This window comes from Prionailurus bengalensis, chromosome D4 (genome assembly GCF_016509475.1).
Source record: "Prionailurus bengalensis isolate Pbe53 chromosome D4, Fcat_Pben_1.1_paternal_pri, whole genome shotgun sequence".
NCBI lineage: Eukaryota > Metazoa > Chordata > Mammalia > Carnivora > Felidae > Prionailurus > Prionailurus bengalensis.
Genome location: NC_057359.1, coordinates 49228459 through 49249687, shown reverse-complemented (window position 1 = coordinate 49249687; position 21229 = coordinate 49228459). Strand labels below are relative to the sequence as shown.

At 38.9% G+C, this 21229-nt stretch overlaps 1 long non-coding RNA gene across 1 annotated transcript; it reads right to left on the bottom strand.

The window, feature by feature from the left end:
• Positions 1-8055: 8055 nt before the first annotated feature.
• On the bottom strand, positions 8056-8942 carry LOC122475425. The gene is made up of 2 exons (XR_006295165.1): positions 8805-8942; positions 8056-8283 (listed from the first exon to the last, which is right to left on the bottom strand). It is a non-coding gene; the product is annotated as an uncharacterized LOC122475425 (long non-coding RNA).
• Positions 8943-21229: the final 12287 nt, after the last annotated feature.

Sequence of the window (21229 nt, the reverse complement as noted above, 5' to 3'; positions counted from 1 at the left end):
AGTCCACCTGGCCTGAGGATCAAGTTATCTTCTGTGTTCATTTGGCCAAGACACTGGACATTTTTGGAACACAATGGATTATGCTTAATAATTGTATTTGAGTGAGAAAGTAAATTCATAAAACACCTTAGAGAAATTTGCTTGCCATCATTAGATTGCTCAGTCTGACTTCCTTTTTTGTTTGCCATATTAAGTTCATAATACTTTTCCCTCCTTCAATACCTATTCTTATAAATTTGGCCTTTTCCTGACAATAAGCAACACTACTTTCTAGCCTTGCTTCCTCCACACTTGGTTTTGCTTTAGGAAACTGATTCCTCAGCCCAAATAGCTATCATCTTGGTCTCCTGACTTTTATATTACTGGTTTCCCTTCTTTGGGGTCAGAAATATTTAAATCCCAGCTGTGTTAAACCAAAATCCTATCATCTCCCTCTCTTGTCCCCATATTCCAAGAGACTAACTTGAAGATGTCACCAAGAATGAGCAATATTTTGTATTCCCATAATTTTAGGTTTCAGTTTTCAGTATTTCCAGAGGATATTCCATTAGGAAGAATAATTCTAGGCTTCTTTCACTTGAGTATATGATATTAGTAGGGGGTAGGGGAAAGGATGTAGGCAGATATTTATGTCTTTGTCTAAGAAGAAGCGCCCAGGAAAAGACTCTTGCCTTTGTAGCTAATATGCAATCTTAAACCACACTTCCTTATGACCTCACTATGTATAGCTATTGCTTTCAGCATAATACCCTTCTTGCTTCTTTTCCCTTCAAAAACTCAGTAAATATCAGCTCTCACTATAATTATAGGCACTCCTTTAGTGGAAAATATGAATTTCTAATAAAAAATAAGCTCTTATCTTTGTGTTTACATTTTAGTAACAATTTCCAAATCTATGTCTGCTTTGAAGAGAACTATATAAACTAGGGAAGGTTTTCATGGAGAGAGGAAACTGCCTTGATTAACCATGCACGAAATAGTTAAGTACGGGATTAACTGGAAAAGAGGTGGAATGCATTATTCATTTTGAGCTGCATATCATCTTACGACATTCACTGTTATTAGAAAGTAGACCTTGGAAGCTATGATAGAGGTAAGAGAAAAGTGGGGGTGAGACTGCCTTGTTGGAGAATCGAAGACTAGAACTGACAGCAAAGGGACTTGATGGATTTCTTTTATGGCTATCATTCAACTTCCCTTGATAACTACTTGATCAGCTACTCTATAGAATGAGGACTTTGTCACCCAAAGGTGTGATCTTCTGAAATGTCAAGAATTCTGGCAAACCTTCAACCACGTTTCCATTTAGAAACAATCTTCGGGAAAAGAGTAGTGATTCCTCCAGGTTGCTACAGTTTGTACCATCTATTCCAATTCCCAGTATCGGAATGAAGTGACAATTAACAATTGTCACTTAGAACATTAGAGCAAAGTAATAGATTTCATATACTCATGTATCTATTGAAAGTAAATTACCTGGTTTGTCAGCTATTGTTCCACATTACTGGCACTACCTTCTATGGTTCTCTTTGTATCTGTGCTGCATTGATTGCTTGCAATGACACCTGTGTTCTTGTTCCCCCTGGACATTCTAATAGTTGTATAAACTCTATACTTTCCTGCATTAAACAAATCATCATAATTGGGATCCCTACAATATTTTTAGACCAAAATCTGATGAATATTTATTTATACTTGGAGCAGTTTGGGGGAAGGAGAACATCAAATACAAGAGTTTGAGACTGGTTCAATGATATTAAGGTATTAATGACATTATTGTATTGCTCTTGGAAAAATGAAACTCTGGTAGTCATTAGCATGCAAGAGCAAAACCAATTGCTTTTCTGTAGCTGGAATGAAGTGCTTATGAAAGGAAAGATTGTGCAAGACCAAGATTTTTTATGCAATAAAACATTAGAGTGGAATTAGGAAGAGGAATACATTTTTTAAGTTTATTTTTATTTTTGACAGAGCAAGAGTGAGCATGAGCTAGGGAGGGGCAGAGAGAGAGAGGGAGACGCAGAATCCGAAGCAAGCTCCAGGCTCCGAGCTGTCCGCACAGAGCCTGACGTGGGGCTTGAACTCACCAACTGTGAGATCATGACCTGGGCCGAAGTCGGACGCTCAACCGACTGAGCCACCCAGGCACCCACGAATACATTTTTCTAATTGTACTGTAAAGCTTATATACAGGTCTCAGATAATGACACAGACAGAGAACTGAAGAGCTAACTTTTGACTGCTCTAAAAGTATCTTTTATTTCATCTAACTCGGAGGGTTGAGGTTTATGAGAATGAAATCCTATATTTGATCAGGTAAGTGACTGAGTTACAACATAAGTTGAATTCACAGCCTTATCTGTCTCCTATTTTAAAAATCAGGGAATTTATTAGGAAAGAGTAGAATTCTGAGACTTGGATTGTATGTCCAGTAGGTTTATGTGACTATATAACGTTTCTGCCCAAAAACTTTATGTAAATATTTTTTGTACTTGGTTTATTTTGGGTTGGTTTGATACATTATATTTAAGTTCCTTGAACACTGTGGATCACCCTAGTGTGTATGCATGACTGAGGCTTTATAAATTAAGGGATGTTTGTGTGAATGAAGTGATTTTATGGTTTTAACTGAGGCCAGGTTTAAGTAGTTCTCAGAAAAGAACAAGACTGTGCAACCACTCCAGATCGTTGTTAAAGTCTCCCATTCAGGCAACATCACATAGTAGATCCAATGGTGTTTGAACTTCCCTTTTCCTGGGACTGGTTTATGGATGCTGTATGGAGCATTTGGCAACTACTAATAAAATTATAACACAGTGCACCCACTGCGCCACCGAGTTTTGGAGCAAAGTCCTGCCACCTTACATAGAGCAATATTATTCTATTGAGAATTGGTTCCTGGCCTGCCACCAAACTCTCATGTGGACTGAATTCCTGACAGTGGGTTGCATGCTCATAATTTAGTGGATAGATCTAAGTCATAAAACAGGGCATGCACAGCAGCATGGAAGTGACATAAATAAAATTTGACTCAAATTGAACTTGAAGACATAAGTATCATGAACACTTACTTGGCTTATGCTTCCATGACCTGTATTCATTCATTCCTGCAATCTTAACCTCTCTCCTTCGCTGCATAGCTTATGGCCTCACGAGGAGTTCTCTATCACTAGCTTAATGTGAAAGGGAAAAGATGGCCTGATTTACAGGTGAGTGACACGTTGATATAACCCTTAGGTGGCTGAGTGCACTATTGAAGTACCACTGAGGGGTGGCCCTGAAGAATAGGGGAGAAGGGAATTCTATCAAATGTGCAGAGTTTTGGACCATGCACCTGGTATTTACATTACATGAAAGAAGATATGGCCAAAAATAGAGATCTGAATCAATTTGTGGGCAGGGGTAAACATTTGGAAGAAACACTGTTGGAGAACTGGTGAAGACTTCTGTATATGGACCTCTGAAAATGGCAATGAATGGAGATCTCTGCATTGTAGGGATATTTGCTAAAAATATTTCCCCCAAATTGACAAGTCCTATGTATGTTCAATAGATTTATGAACCTTGTAACCATGGTGATAGGGATGGAGGTTCATGCATGGGATCAGCAGATGTAGGGGTCCCCCCATAGAGATGTTCTGGCTACCACTACAGTTGCATTCATTCCCAGCCTGCCAATAACAGAGGTCAATGCTGAACCCTTGATACAGCATTATTCCTCAGAGAAGAATAGATTCAGTCATTTGGGCTCAAGATAATTATTTGGATCTCTTTGATTCTGGAAGTAGCAGCAATTTGTCCTCTCTGAAATAGATTCTTATTCTGGGTATATAATTGTCTTTTCTGCGAGCACTTACTAAATGCTTCATTTACAATCAAGGTATCCCATACAACATTGCTTTTGACCAGTGTAGTCTTTTAACAGAAAAATAAGGAAAGCAGTATGCTTAAACCCCTGGAATTCACTCATGGACTCTAGAAGACCTAAACAAGTAGTCTAGTGGAAACAGGTGAAATGTGTACTGAAGGCTCAGCTTTGTACCATACATTTGTTGTTCACATTACATGAAAGATCTGGTTAGAAAGTTAAGCCAATTCTTAAGTAACCCTTTGAAGCGTTGAAGGGTTGTGCTGTAATTAAGATTTCTGATTCTCTGAACAATAGGTGGTTCCATTTCTCCCATAGTGAAGAAACACGACCTGGGGACAAAGGATGGAGGTGGGCTTTGCTTCTCTTCTTATTGCCCCTAATTACTCAAACACAATTTTTGCTTTCTGTACCCATATCTTTGGGTGCACTTGTTAAGAGGGTCTACTGACAAGGGTGCTTCCATCAGGAGGCCCGACGAATATTCCTGAATTTGAAGCTGAGTTTTACCACCTGATTCTTTCCAACACTGAACACACAGGAAGTAGTAGATTACTTTACTGACTTGAATGATTGATCCACTGAGGGCCTGGAGGAGGTGGTCTGGAAGTCAGGTGATTCTTCAGGACACTGTGTGTCAAAAGCAAAAGACTACAGCCAACTATAGGCAGGACCAATATACTCAGATGTTGCATGAATCATTTGGTGTCACTCTAAAAAGTAAAGAATCCCAATCAACTGAGGTGCAAGCTCAAGACAAAGGGATCACAGAGTGGACAGTGCAGGCAGGAATTATAACCATGTGACTACTTGCAGAAATGGAAATTGTAGTATCTATTAATACTTTTCTTGGTTTGTAATTATTTTTTATATTAACTATTTTTCCTCCCCCTGCTATTATAAGCTGTATTAATAGTGATTAACTCTCTACATTTAATCTTGAAATTATAAGATAACAAAGGGAGATTATGACTGTGCTAGAAAAAGAATATTCCCCAAAGATGAATACAGGGACATAGTGGAATTTACATATCAACTTTTGGGAAAAGGTGGGCCAAGTATTTGGTTAACCAAGGAATACTTGCATCATGCTAGATAGAAGAAAGATGTTGTTTTTGTTATTCGACAGCTTCATTATGTCTAAAATAATGTGGATGCTGAGTTGGCAAAGTGTAATGCAAAAGAGATGTTGGACACTACACTTCCCATAATCCACATCTAATCCTTGTTATAATCCAGTATCCTCACAGATTCTGGTCTATTCATAAGAGGCATCAGTGAGATTCAGAAGATAGTGGGAAAGTGCAGGGGGAATAGGAGATAGATGCTTGGATCAGACCACAGATGTGAGGTTCAAAGCAGCTGTATTCTCAGAATTCATAGGATGACTTCTGTTTTCCTTCCTGAAGCTTGACTGGTTCACTGGGAAAACAAAAAAATCCCCTCTTCTGGGTTAAGAGTGAAATGATTATTCCTCATCAACTTTCTTCCAGTGTAAACCCTGGAGGCATTTAAGTTTGTGACCCTGGAATACATGATAGTTTATGATGGGTGATAAAAATGGCTCTAAACTAGTTCTCTGCCCTCAAGCACCTTTGAAAGCAGAATATATATATTAAGAGAAAATAAAAGTATAAAGTGCCATGACCTAAGAATGAAACGAAGGTGTGGAAGAAATCTCTTCAAAATTTCAGAGAGGTAACACCAATCTCTCTCTTGCTTCAGAGCCTTTGTATATACATTCTCCACTGCCTGGAGACTTCATTCAAAGGCCAGTCTTTCTGCATTCTTTGGATCCCAGCTTTAAATAAGAATTCTTCCTAGATTTACCACCCAATCCAAATTAAGCTTACTTACTCTCTTCCAGGGTGCCTGGTTTCTTTGCCTTCACTGCACTAATTACTATTTGAAATGATTGATTTAACTCCCTATCTGTGGGCTTAGCATACATCTCTGCTGTCTGACTGTAAACTCCAGTATGGTTCAGGCCATGTCATTCATTCATTCATTCAATCCATTCATTCTTTCAATTTATTTATTTAGTCATTTTATTTTATTTTATTTTATTTTATTATTTATTTATTTATTTATTTATTTATTTATTTATTGTAACTGTCTCCTATCCAGTGCCTAGAAAACAGTGGGTGTTCAGTAAATATTTGTTGAATGAATGAATGGCTGGTAAGTGAACACAGAGACAGGAGGGGAAGGGTGAAAGCAATCTTCTCAAGAATAAAGACCTTGATATTTGACTCAGGGTTATCAGTCAATAATGTGAAATAATGATAAGAGTTTGCTTTCTTCCTTTGTTTCCTGTGTGGTAAGAAAGTAGAATAGTGACATTTCAATATTTATTAAAAATAGTCTTTCTAGGCAGGGAATGGGAACCTGGCGAAGAGAAATATCCTTACTATTCCCATTGCCTCTTCAATTTCTGTATAGTTTCAGTTCCAACTGATTGGATTTATAATCCTTCATTTGTATATGGTATCTATAAAACAAAAGTATTTTATATGCTATTTACGTAAAAGTTTTCAGGTGCCATTAAAATAAACATATCTGATGGAACTACACATGGAGATATATACACGGAATTATTTAGCAACAATTACTGTTGTGCAGAAGATTTTTAAAATAGAAATGTTTGCTTAATGAACCAAAAACCCAAAGTAAAACTGACAGTGTTTTGATAATTTTGAGATGTATTGTAAACACTGTGAAAAGACCTGCCTTCTTGTTTAAAGCTGCACTGATCAATGCATTGACCTCTGTCTGGAACTGCATTAACCTCTTGCTACATTGAAGAAATGTGAGAGCTCTGCTGTTTCTCTTCTTTAGAAACTTTCACTAAGATATGAAGCCTATTTTGGCAGGTTGCGTTATTTTCATTCTTACTCAGGGAAGACAGAGCCATGTCTGTTTGTGCATGTACTATATAAAGCTACAGTTTGTGCAATCCAACATAAAATGTAAACGAAGAACTGTTTGAAGCACTGAGACTCAAAACAAATTTGTGTGGTTCTCACCAGCAGGAGTGGTGCATAAATTATGTGCATCACTGTGCTATTCTCAGTAGACTGCATGCATTTAATATTTAGGGAGAGAAACTCTACTTACTTTGCTCCCTAATGGACTCTCCCAAGAACATGAATTTTTATTTTGGTTTGATCAAACCAAACAATGTGGATATTTAAGCTAGGAAGCCCTCTGTAATTACTGGATTCTAGTGGCCCTCTTTCTTTAAATCTGGACATTTCTTTTAAAATATTGTGATCGTATGTCTCTTACCTTAAGAAAATGAAATAGTGATACAAATCCATTAAATGAGTTGTTACAGATTTGGTTACCTTAGTTTCAAGTCTCAGTAGGGTTTTCTTAAATCATTTTCATTTGCGGGGCGCCTGGGTGGCGCAGTCGGTTAAGCGTCCGACTTCAGCCAGGTCACGATCTCGTGGTCCGGGAGTTCAAGCCCCGCGTCGGGCTCTGGGCTGATGGCTCAGAGCCTGGAGCCTGTTTCCCATTCTGTGTCTCCCTCTCTCTCTGCCCCTCCCCCGTTCATGCTCTGTCTCTCTCTGTCCCAAAAATAAATAAACGTTGAAAAAAAAAATTAAAAAAAAATCATTTTCATTTGCTTGCAGCTACTGTACCATAGGTTGTCTTTGCTGATTCTATTCTTATCACTTAAGAAGTTTTGAGTTTTCATGATTTGAACAGGGAGCAACAGTGCAAGATGATATCAGGAAGAAAATTAAGGTCATTTGAGGTATCACCACGCCACTTCTCAGTAACTCTCTACTAAAAGGCCACTTCTGGGGCATCAGTTGGTAGTTGACAACATTTTGTTTCTAACAAGCAAATATGAAGTCAAGTCATTTACCAATAGGCTTTCGTTTCTCTCACACCTAAGTGCGCTGGGGCTCAGGTAGGCTGGATTTGGCTGCACAGCCCTCCTTCTGTGGGACTGGCCAGGCATAGTCTGCTGTCTCTGCTCCTCACGTGCTTAGTCTGGGGCCCAAGCTGAAGGGAGAGCCGTCATCCAGAGGAAGCTGCTGTCATGGCAGTAACAGGAGGCTGAGATGCAACCTGGAAGCGAATGAGGCCTCTTGATGCCTAGGTTAGGAACCAGCTCACTATCGCTCATGCCTACATTCCTTGAACTCAAGCAAGTTTGAAGCTGAACTCAAAGGTCAAGGAAGTACAGTTTTTATTGTTGTGGGAGGAACTACAACGTTGCTCAGAAAGAGGATGTGAAGTGGCAGTAACAGTTCAGGCTGTCACTGCCAGCATTCGCTGACTTTCATGATCCTAGGTCTAGGTATGTAGGGTCCGAGGTGATCCTCCGTGTTAATTATGGCAACCCGAGATTCTTTGGATATGTTGGCTGGAATAGTAGCAGTGACAATATAAGATTCACTCTTCAAAAAAAAACATTCAAACGTTAAAATTCATGACTCAACCAGAAATGTTGAGCATAGTGTTAACTATTGTGTATCATGGGTATTTTTGTGTTAAATGGAGAAAGAAGGTCCCCAAAGTAATAATGCTTATTTTAATTCCCTTTGGCAGCCTGAATTGTCCATTTACCAGCAAAGTCCTTCTAGAGAAATATTTACTCTCTAGAGTAAATATGATACTTTATTTACTCTAAATACTGTTTTATTACATTAAATACTGTTTTATTACATGGCATTAAATACTGTTTTATTACATGGGAATCGCTAAAGCACAAATATGGTTTATGTTATTTTATTCCAAGATATCTCAAAGTTACCCTTACCTGTTTTTAGTTTTTATGTTTACCATTTCTTAGCTATATAAGTAGATATAAAATGGTTTCAAAGATATCCTTAGTGGTACATCATATGTAATGAAGTTAAGATATTACTAATGATACAGAATGTTTAATTGTGTTATTTAAGGAGGTACAGCTACTCACTTCATCACATGGCTTGTTAGTGGTACTCATTTGCCTGACAGGGTGGGGTTAGCTCCAGAAGCTTTCCTCAGTGCAGTCCCAGATTCTCTGCAGTCCTCTGGAATCTTCTCCCACTCTTTTTCCTTTTCCACTATAGCTGTTAAATGAAACATCACACTACTGTTTGCTCGTCAGAGTATCATGACAAAAATGACCCATCATTTGTTGAACCAGTAAAGCATTATACTGAAATATTTATGCCCAAAGTATGAAACTGATTTCAAAAGACCAGAGTCTATTCATGTTAAACATTTTCTTCCATGAGCAGTTTGCACACATTATCGTTCAAAGTGTAATATGAGAAAACTAGCAAAGAGGCTTAGCTTATTTATAAATTTCTAGTATTAAATGCAGAGTTTTTCTGCTCTGAGAGATCTAGGGTTATATAGCTAAAACCACTAGCCATCTTTTTATATGTTTCATCTTCTTAGTACAGCTCTTACAAGTCCCTCCGTGAAATATGTACTCTTACACAATGAACAAACTCTTCTATGTTTTTTTCTGGCAGAAATTCTGGAGCAAAGCATGTGTTCATAAGATCAGAGTTCTGTCTTGCTCTTATTAATTTTCTCAGCCAGTCAGTACTGACACTCACCTGGTCTCCACCACTGTAACCATACCTCCTATTACAGTATTAAAAGAATTATGGAACAGTCAGTAAATAGGAGCTGTCCTGAGCCCCTGAGTACCCTACTTCGCTCTTCATGGTGCCTCCAGTAACCCCTCAGTTTTAAGAATATGGCCACAAAAGGGACAACACTCTCTGGCTTTCCAGGGGTCTTCAGGATCTTTCCCTGCACAAACTACGTCAGGCATCAATGGTGACTCAGCAACTCCCATGCCATACCAGTCTTAAAGATCTTTAGTATCGTTCTTGCAGCCATGGAGAGAAAATGTTTAATGGTAAGTGTGGTCTAAGAAAGGAAATAGCAAGAGAAAGATTCAAGTACAGGAAGTGGTGAGGTGGCAGTGAGAGTCCCAGAGGATGTGAGCACCACCCTTGAAGTCAGGCAGACTTCAGTTCCTGTCCACATTCCATCACTTAATAACTTGTCCCTGTTCTTGCTAGGAATTCAACCCACACAGCAAGCCCTAACTTCTTTATCTTTAAAATGAGCATGATAACATCCATTTTTTTTGTATAGGATAATGTTGGAAATATGAGATAATACTTAAAAGTTCTTGACCCTGGGGTGCTTGGGTGGCTCAGTTGTTTCGATGTCTGACTGTTGATTTTTACTCAGGCCATGATGTCACAATGTGGGGGGTTGAGCCCCACATCAGACTCTGCACTGAGCCTGCTTGGGATTCTCTTTCTCTCACTCTGCTCCTCCCCCACTTGTTCTCTCTTTCTCTCCCTCTCTCTCAAAAAATAAATGAACAAACATTTTTTTTAAAGTGCTTTACCCCATCATAAGCAATTAAGAAATGATGTCATCTCTAGTCATCACTGTGCTCAATATAAAGGACCAAGTAGAGTTTGCATTCCCATACTCCTGATCTCTCTCCTTCAGTCACTGACCTGAAAACACCTACTGGAACCAGCCCTGACAGCGGAGGGGCTTCTACTTGGCGCTAAAGAATTTGGCATCTGAGGCTGATAGAACACAAAGAAAATCCTATTTATTTCTCCTAACTTGCTACAGGGTATTGGCACACTGGCTGTCTGTGGGTAAACTTAATATCTTGATTAGCTCTCCTGAGAATGCCTCTGGAAACTGTTACATAAAGTGGGAAGTGGAAGACTGGCTAATACCTACAGTGGCTTCAAAATAGTCTGCAGAAGTCTGGCTCCTTGAAATTGGAAGGTGTTTGTTACCTTGACAACTACAGGGAGCACAAGGTTGGGTTTTGAGTGACTTTAAATTCTTTTGCAATTTCTTATAGGGATGAATGATTTGTATGTCTAATCAATGAATGGCAAAGACATTTAATAATAAGATTAATGAAGCTCACATAAAGCTTTCTGTACACAAGGACTGACGGCATGGCTTCCTTAGAAATGCAGTTAACATTCTAGAATGTTGGTCCCAAGGAGGATCAAAACCTTCTTTAATACTAGTTGGATTCCAGACTGGGGGCATAACTGTATGTTTAGTTGTCCCTGCTATATGGTCTCAAAATCTGGACTAACCCTGAACACTATGAGGAAGATTTTTTTTTCTTTTCTTCCCCCTAATTGTTGATGACCTGGATAACACTTGGATGAGTTCTACACCTAGTACTTGCCCTTAATAAAAAGCAGTCCTGACTATGCTTTTACTGTAGGCTAGCAAACAGTGAAAACAAGTTTTTTGGTGTCTTTGTTCTCCTTGAGGAAATTCTGGACTATCATATTCCCTTCCGTAATGTTCCTCACTTTCTACTCTCTTCCTGTCTTGGAGTGATTTTATCTTTCTAATTCAGGATCATACTTACTCCTTTTGGTCTGACTACATATAATGCACACAAATCTCAGTGACTAAGCATAGAAATGGACTCTCTTCATTCATTTATAATTGAAATTATTTTCTTGGATGTTGTATTAATTATTTATTGTTATGTAAAAAAATACCTAAAAACTTAGTAGCCAAACAACTGACCCTGATTATTTCATGCCGTTGATGAGGGTCAGGAACCTCAGAGTGCCTCACCTGGTGGTTCTGCTTCAGGGTATTATGAGATTCTTGGGCTTATAGCCTCTAAGACTTGACCAGGACTGGAAGATCCGCTTCTAGATTCACTCATGAGGCTGTTGGCAGGCCTCAGTTCCTTGTTACACAGGTCTCTCCATAGGACTGTTCTCTCACCATGAAAGCTGGCTTCCCCCAGAGTAGGCAGTGAGAGACATAGCATGAAGTTCTCTTATATAACCTGATCTCAGAAATGATGTAACTGTCACTTAGACTTTTGTCTGTTGGTAACAGAGATCAACCCAGAAAAGATGTGGAAGAGGTCTATAACAAAATTGTAAATACCAGGGGGTGAATCAGAGGAAGGCCACGTATATTTTCCCTCCCCACTTTGCCATAGTGTAGAAACTTAATGGAAGACTCCCCTTAACCCTCATTCCTGGAGTTGTATGTGAAACCTTAAATAGCAACAAATCTAGGGTTATTGTTGTTGTCTTTGTGGTTGTTGTTTTAAGAGGGTGGGATTAAGGATGCAGGCATATCTGATCTTTGTTATTATTATATATCCATCCTGCAAATTGACGACAAACTATAATAGACATTGCTAACCTATCTCCCACTTAACATCCAGCTGGGGTATGATGTTTGTGTCCCCAAAGATTGGTTGATCTCACTTTCAATATATTATGACACTCTTAAGCACCCTTTATTCCAGATGGAGGGTGGTGAGAATCTAGACCTGCTCTGTCCAATATGGTAGCTACTAGTCACATATGGCTATTGAGCATTAGAAATGCAAGAGTCTGAATTGAAATGTTCTGGAAGTGTAAAATACACAGTTATTTTGAAGATTTTGAAAACAAGAATGTGAAATATCTCAAGGGCTCTGTGTTGATGACTTGTTGAAATAATATTTTAGACATACTAGATTAAATAAAACATGATATTAAAATTTCATGTTTTGGGGGCACCTGGGTGGCTGAGTTGGTTAAGCATCTGACTTTTGATTTTGGTTCAGGTCATGATCTCACGGTTTGTGAGATTGAGCTCCTTGTGGGGGTCTCTGCTGATGGTGTGGGAGCCTGCTTGGGATTCTCCCTCTCTTTCTGCCCCCTTTCCACTCATGTACCCTATCTTTCTCTCTGTCTCTCTCTCTCTCTCTCTCTCTCTCTCTCTCTCAAAATAAATAAATAAACATTTGTTTTAAAAGAAGAAATTCCTTTCTATCCAGTATGACAGTCTGAGGTGTTGCTCCTCAGGTTGTATTTGGTCAGAGTATATGGATAAGAATTTCAAGGATCAGATTCAGGTAAGAAGAATCAGAAGACATTGCAGAGTCTGAGGGCAAAGGTATATATAGCAGATACTGATATATTAAAGTATCTGCACTCATGATTCCATAAACACTGACTTTGCCCCTAATGTGAAATTACACTGAGATGGGTTCCACACCTTCTCCCCAAGGTGTCCCAGTTATGAAGTCCCACTTGACTATAGCAGTAACCAGCTCGCTAACATACCTTGTGCAAGATCTCTTCTCTTCCAGCTCCCCTACTGGTAATTCCTGTGATTACTTTCCAAACTCCTTTTACAAATCACTCAATCTGATTTGTAGGGTCTGCTTCTAGAAAAATCCCACCTAAGATAGCATATGTATATGATATGTACGTGTCTGCCTGTGGGAGTATACAAGCACAAAGACAGATTGTCCTGTGTATCTCCGGTTAGTGTGTTCATGGCTAAACTTGACACAATAATTCTCCATAACTGTTTTCTTACTATATATATTCCCTTCATCATCCTCTAGTTCTACATTCATGTCACATCATTCTGTCCTTGATAATGTCCTACCTACTTCCCCCAAAACCATGTCCTCTGGATGGCTCTGTTCACAAAGACTTGCAGTTGCCAAGTTGGGCCAGATTCTAGAAATATGGGTCATATGTGACAGTCTAAAAGTTTTTCTTTTAACATCTGTTGAAAGGAAAACCAGTTTTCTTCCTCTGAAGATAGCATGAGAATGACACTTAACCTTCCAGCATCCTCATATTGTGACAAGTTGATAAGCGCTCTATTTTCACCCTCCTATTTTCTCCATCATAAATAGGTCTCAATTTGTAACCCATGTGTGCAGTTTCATCTAGAAGCAGGGAAAAAGGAACACTGTCCTATTTTAGCTCAGCAGGGCAAGAGCATTGGAAAAGATGAAAGGTCAGAGTTACCTACCACAAATGCAACTGGATGATGGCACTCACAATACCAGAATGTGTTTTTCTGGGGGAACATTGACCTTGTGACATACAAGTCGTGTTGTCTCGGAGTCTAGGTACCTTAAAACAAGCACAGTGATAATTACAATGGAGAATAATAATGGTAGAGAATTTACCACTTCTCATAGCTAAAGTATTTTCTGAAACACTTTCCCAAATATCTTCTCTTGATTCTTTCAGCAACATTGTGAGGGAGGCAGCAAAGTTATCATAGATATGCTGGTGACTTCTTAAGCACCACAGTGATACTCATTCAGATCCTTGCAATAGCTGATTTGTATAACCCAGTTTTATGAGCATAAGGACACAACCAAGTCCAGTGGAATAGATAAAACTGCTACAAGGAATCATCTGATGCTTGAACACCCAGTATTTACAACACTAATTTCCAACAGGGACTTGAATATGACCCCTTGCTTAGCTTCCCAGTCAATGCATTCATCCTTCCCACCAGCCTAGAACTTGATTTTGAAAGCACTCTGGCTAATAGACTTCTTGGTTTGGTCCCAGGACTGCCTCTGGGTATTGCCAGCAGTTGGAATCCTTCGTGGATATGGCATAGATTTTCAGTGTAAACTGAAAACTGATATACAAATAGATGTCTTACTACCACGTCATGGTTTCACCTAATACGTTGGAAACATTACAAAGAAATCAAAGCAGAGATGTAGATGTAGTGGGAAAACAGCACTATCAGGAAGCTATGTTCCATTTATAGGAATTCTAAATAAATGGTTGGTCAAAACATAGAATAAATGGAGAAATGTAAAAAGACGTTGATATATCAGGTGAGATGGGAATTGGTGTACTATAAAAAGCCATGTTACCAAGCAGGGTGAGGTCTTGACCAGAAAATCAAGATGTTGGTCAACATTCCTGGTGGAAGTATTTGGCTTACATTTCTACAGAGGACTCAGTGTCATATTTGAATGTAAACTGTGGGAGGGCAGGACTTTGTGGATTTTGTTTCCCTCTTTTTCATCAGCTCCCACCACAGTGTCTGGCATACAGAGAGCATGCACACATTTTTTAAAAAAATAAGTGAGTACCTAAATGATCAAATGTACTTGGCATCTAGTCTGCAGTAGTCACCTTTCCATTCTGAAGCACTGATATCCTGTGGTTCCCTAGAAAGAAAAATAGAGACATGTTTTAAGGAAGGAAGTTGAACAGCCCCTTTAAATTTTCTCAACCTTCCACTAATGAAGCAAAGGAAAATTCAGTTACATTTTGTATTTCTCAGTCAGGAATGGTCTGGCCACAAGGCTGAATGATATATATATATATATATATATATATATATATATATATATATATATATATACATACACACACACACACACACATACATACATACAGGGAAAATAATCCACCAGTTTAATCTGTACAATGTTTAACACAAATATCATCTCCATTAACAATATGGTACAAGAGAGAGTCTGGGGGTCATTAGAGGACCTGAAAACGCCCTGCAATGTGTTCGTGCAAGATTAGCCCTTCATCAAAAAGATGTATTCATTCTCGGTATGGCCTTATGTCAGGGTTGCTGGCCTTAATGTGTGGAACCTTTCCAGTTCATCAAGGCAAGCATGCCCAGAGCTATTTGCTAGGTTTGAAATAAAAAAGCAAGCTGTGGTAAGCCCGAAACCTTTGTTACTATTTCTATTCCTCTCCTCTCTCTCCGTTTCCTGCTCTCTTTTTCACCCACCGTTTTTTCCTTGCTTAGTAAACAGAGCTGCCCATATGGTAAGTTGTAATAATCTTTCTCTCCCCCTGTCCCCACTCTTGAATTTGGCTTTCATTTTAATACCAGGGAGTTTCAAATATTGGAACCGAGGCAGGCATTCTTCTCTGCTCACTACAGGCTCAACTCAGAGCTGTTTCTTCATAGATCTGAATGAATCCAGAATCAGTCTAGTGCTTGTCCAGTGTCTTGTGTCCTGTTCTTCTTCTGTCCTGTCTCTGGCTAGTCTTGAGTTTGCTTCCTATGAGTACACGTCTCTGATTTGGTGTTTAAAAATCTTGTTTAAATTGAAAATATTAAGGCACCTGGGCGGTTCAGTTAGTTAAGCGTCCAACTTTATTCGGCTCAGGTGGTGATTTCATTCATGGTTCCTGAGTTTGAGCCCTGCGTCTGGCTCTGTGCTGACAGTTCAGAGCCTGGAGCCTGCGTTGATTCTATGTCTTCCTCTCTCTCTGCCCCTCCCCACTCACACTCTGTCTCTCTCAAAAATAAGCAAACATAAAAAAATTAAATTGAAAATATTCACAGTTTTGATTTCAATTTGACACTATACATTTTATAGCTGAATTCAAAGAGAAGGGAAAGGAAATACATTCAGGATATGCAGTCAGTATGGGAAATGTTGTGCTGCAGAATCTAACCACGAAAACATCTGAAAACAAAGATTTAGCCCATGCTGCATGGCTGTCACCAGTTGGCAGGGAGCTTTGCCTCTTAGAGTCACTCAGAGTACCAGGGTGAAAAACGGGCCACCATTTCAAAAATTGCTACTCTAACCAGCATCTCAAATGTTGGTGGTCTCTGTGCCAGAAAAATCTACAACTAGAGCAGTGCTTTGCAAGCTTGAATTTGCATGAGTTCACCTGGGGATCTTGTGGAAATGCCAGTTCTGATTCAGCACACCTGGTCAGCATCTAAGACTACTTTTAAAAGAGGTCAGATGATGATGGTAGTCTGGGAGTCACTTTTTTTTTTTTTTTTTTTTTTTTTTTTGGAGTAGAAGAAGTCTAACTAAACAGGCGAGTAAATGTTCTGGCCCACAAGTACAATTTCATTAGGCACATGGTGCCTCCCAGCCACGAGGGAACTGAAAGTGCGATCCCCTCAGACACCAGGAAGAGAGAACTGAAATATTTGGTGAATATCCAGAGTCATTAACATGGTTATTATTTATATAGCACAGAAGCAAAGTAAATACTTTCGTTCATGGTTTTTAAGATCAACTGGTCATTGTATTAAAATGTTAATCAAAAAATTTTGGCAGGGATTCTCAGCACTTGGCTGTATATCAGAATCAGTAATGGGGATTTTTTAAACTAAAATATCTGATCATTCTGTGGTGGGTGTGTGGTGGGGCTTGGGTATTTGTAATTTTTCTTTTAATAGACTGTTCAGGTAATTCTCTAGCCTCAAATGAAAAAACTGAAATGGGTTCCTAAGCATCTTTTTGAAGGTGTAGAACATAATTAAAAAGGTTTTTTAAACATTTATTTATTTTTGAGAGAGACAGAGCATGAATGGGGGAGGAGCAGGGGTGGGGCGGTACAGTGCAGACACAGAATCCAAAGCAGGCTCCAGGCTCTGAGCTGTCAGCACAGAGCCCAACGCGGGGCTCAAACTCCCAGACTGTGAGATCATGACCTGAGCCGAAGTTGGATGCTTAACCAACTGAGCCACCAAGGGGCCCCTAGAACGTAATTTAAAGAATGCTTTTAATCATAGATATCCTCCACCACATCAATTAAACACAGTATAAAAGCAGTTGTATTTTAATTATAATTGAACATCAACTTATGCCTGTGATGAGAGAAACATGTATTTTTTCCCAATTAAAATATCTTACTTTCACCCCCCTTTTTAATTACTGTTAGTACCTGAGGGAAAGCCTTCCATTTAGGGAGCCACTTAAATTATATATTGCATTAATAAATATATAACATTTAAGTTGCTCCAATATGAAAGTGTTTTACCCAAAATACTAATTTATTTAAGCCTATGAGTAGTGAAAGAAAGAAAGAAAGAAAGAGAGAGAGAGAGAGAGAGAGAGTGTGTCAAGAAAGTCTGGAAGGTGGGGAAGGAAGGAAGGAAGGGAGGGTGAAGAAGGGAAGGAAACAGCAGAGAGAGAGAGAGAGAGACAGAGAAAGAGAGAGAGAGAGAAGAGAGGAAAGGTAGAAGCTGGCATATGGTCCAGAGCAGTAAAAGAAAGCCACCGAGCTCAAACATTGAAATCATCTAGCATGAAATGAAATCTTAGATTCAAGTTTTAATGATTTATGAATATTGTTAGAGTGAATCTCTTTGTGCAAGTCACTTGACCCTTTTAAAACTCAGTTTCCTAGTACTTGAAATGGAGAAAAGAATTGCCTCACAAGACTATAATTAAGCTAAGCGAGAAAAGGTATATATCTCGGCACAAAGGCTAACATATTAGTATCCATCAAAATGGGTAGTTACTGTTTTTGTTGGCATGATGGAAAGGAGCTGCCTATAATATGGCTCTGATAGCACCACTAATAGTAAAATGCCAATCTGCCTTATTTCTTTGGAGCTCTATAGCACATACAAAGGGTTTAAATTTTTAATTTCTTACATCATTGAACTGTGATAATGTGTGGAGTTAAGGGTTACTATTAAAGGGTACAAAAGTAGTGAAATATAGGCTAGATTTGTTAGGCCTCCCCAACACAGTGGCTTTGATGAAGGCCACACAATGATAAACAAAAAGAGTATAAAGGTCAGGGTTGGGGGGGGGAACAAATGATGTCATAATGAGATCTACCTCATCTCTATAACAGAGTGCGGTTAGGAAAATAGGTTCCTGAATCCCAAGATAGACATCTGTCACTTCCTAGCTTTGTGGCCTGGGTCAAGTTATTTGTCTTATCTAAGTAAGGATTTCTTCTTCCATAAAGCACGTGTGGAAATAGAACTACCTTAGATTGTTGTATGGAAACCAATTTGACAATAAATTTCGTATATTGAAAAAAAAAGAACTACCTTAGAGATGTTTTATGTTGTTACTTCAAAAATTGCCTGAGGGGAGAAAAAAGAGAGGCTCACAGAGTTTAGGTATGATGTCACACAGGTTTTGGGTCAGCTTATGACCAAGTCAGCCTTAAGTTTTCCTCAGGTGGACTAAACTCTAGATAGGCCTCTTCCTCGCTCTTGGCCCCTGACTTCCCTTTTCTTGGGGAATTTATGTTAGAATACTTCCTACTGTAAATTCTTTTGATGGAGCAGCTCATGGGAGACCAATTTGACTCTGTCAAAACAATTAGAAAAACTGGATACAACTTTAAAAAAAAATCTGATTGGTAAGGTCAGATTGCCGCTGAGGCAAATGGGAAAGAAGAGACCTCAGAGAAAGGAGCAAGAAGACACTTTTCCTCTCTGGGTGTCTACGAGTTTTGGTACTGGGATGGTGACAGTCTGCAAACAAGGCAGAGAACCAGAACCAAGGCAGATAAGTTGACAAGCTTTTGGCAATTGCATGGAGCTGGTGAATAATTTTTGTTTGGGATAGCCAAATAAGACCTGGGCACAAAAATCTCAGTTCACATGTGGGGGAAGTAAACACTAAACTTGACATTTTCACTTTGAGGCCTATCCGGAATCCTGGGAAGAGGCTAAGAAGTGCACACAGCCAGGTGATGCAAAAGAGAGTAGATTTTTCAACATGCTCAGGTGGTGAGGAAACTGTTGTTTGAGTTTAGATTCTGCCAAGAAGGAGGGCCCTGGTAAAAGCTCCAGGCTCTCAATGGGAACCCCTGTGGGGTTAGGAATGGAGGAACACTGAAGGCATCTGAATTTAAGGAACACTATTCAAAGCAACTTTGAATCAGACTGTACTTGACTAGATTAAAGTGAGCTCCCTTCTACTCAGGCTACCTCCCAGAAGACACGTAAATATCTATGAAGGAAGAGACTGTGGCCCAGAGATCACAGTTTTTTTCTGTTTAATTTCTGATGTGTAGTCCAAAATTACCAGACACGTTGGGGCGCATGGAAGAGGGAGGAAACAGACAATAGAAACTGCAATGTACAAAAGTGTGTTTCCCCCAAATTCTATGTTGAAGCACCAACCCTCAGTGTTGACTTTATTTGGAGACAGAGTTTGTAAGGAAATACCTGTGGTTAATTGAGATAAGAATGGAGACTTGACCCCATAGAATTAGTGTCATTCTAGGAGGAGGCGCTAAAGAGCTTACACTCTCTCAGCCATCTACAAGCCATGAAGAGAGCTCCCACTAAGAATCCAATCAGTGGGCACCTTAATGTTAGGCTTCCCAGCCTCCAGAACTCAAGGAGTACATTTTTGTTTGTTTGTTTAAGCCACCCAGTCTGTGGCATTTTGTTAGAGTAGCTTGAGTGGACTAATACAGAAACTTGCCCACAAAAAATCCAGCTACATTTTTGATTCACATCTTAGTATCCACAGACTACAGGGTACCCCTGCTCAGACCTCCAGAGCACGCTCTCTGGTGTAACATCTCACAAATTCTAGCAGTATTAACCTAGCCTAGTATTATGAGGCTCTTCACTTCAGTGAGACTGCAGTATTTTCCTTGTGTTACAGTCTGGAAATGTCGTCAAGAAGAAAGCTGGAGACTCCTAGATACCATGTCAGTTGTTTTCCTTTTCTTAGGAATCACAGCCTTTGTCTCAATGTCTGAAAACACTTGTTTCGTATATTTGACCAGTTTTTAAGTTGTTTACTGTGAAGGTGCAATTTCCATGTTCCTTTGTGATCAGAATATGAATACCTCCTATTCATGTTAAAGATTTTATCAAACCAGAAACAGTAATTAAAATATCTGTCTATCTATCTATCTGTCTGTCTATCATAAAACAGATCAACAAAATTCCTCCAAAAACTACTGGACTTATTGCAGTGATCATTCTGTAATAAATATAAATATTGAATCATAACATTGTATACTAAAACTAATATGTTATATGTCATTAATACCTCAGTTAAAAAAAAACAAAACACCTTGAAGGTAAAACATTGAATGACAGAAATTAGGAAAGAGAGAATAACAAATATTCCTTTTACAGTGTACAGTTGCTTCAATTCAATATCATTTGGGGAAACTTGTCAGTCCAATAATGCAAGAAAAACAAGTAAAATCAAACTCCTAGGAATAATTCTAAGGAAAGAGATATAAGACCTCCATATACAAAGCTACAAAATAATTCTGACAAAAATGTTTAAAAGACCTTAGTAAATGGAAGGATATACTATTTTTGTAAATTAGAAGACTTAGGATTTTAAAGATCTCACTTTTTCCTAAATTAATCTGTGATAAGTCAAACATAATTCTAACTATTATATTCTTGTGATAGAAAACCCAGATGAAGGGACAAAAAGAAGATTTAACTCACCAGGTATTCATATTTCTTATAAAGCTATAGTGATATGGCACAAAAACAGACACATAGACCAATGGAATAGAATAGAAACCCCAGAACTAGACCCACAAACGTATGGCCAACTCATCTTTGACAAAGCAGGAAAGAACATCCAATGGAAAAAAGACAGCCTCTTTAACAAATGGTGCTGGGAGAACTGGACAGCAACATGCAGAAGGTTGAAACTAGACCACTTTCTCACACCATTCACAAAAATAAACTCAAAATGGATAAAGGACCTAAATGTGAGACAGGAAACCATCAAAACCTTAGAGGAGAAAGCAGGAAAAGACCTCTCTGACCTCAGCCGTAGCAATCTCTTACTCGACACATCCCCAAAGGCAAGGG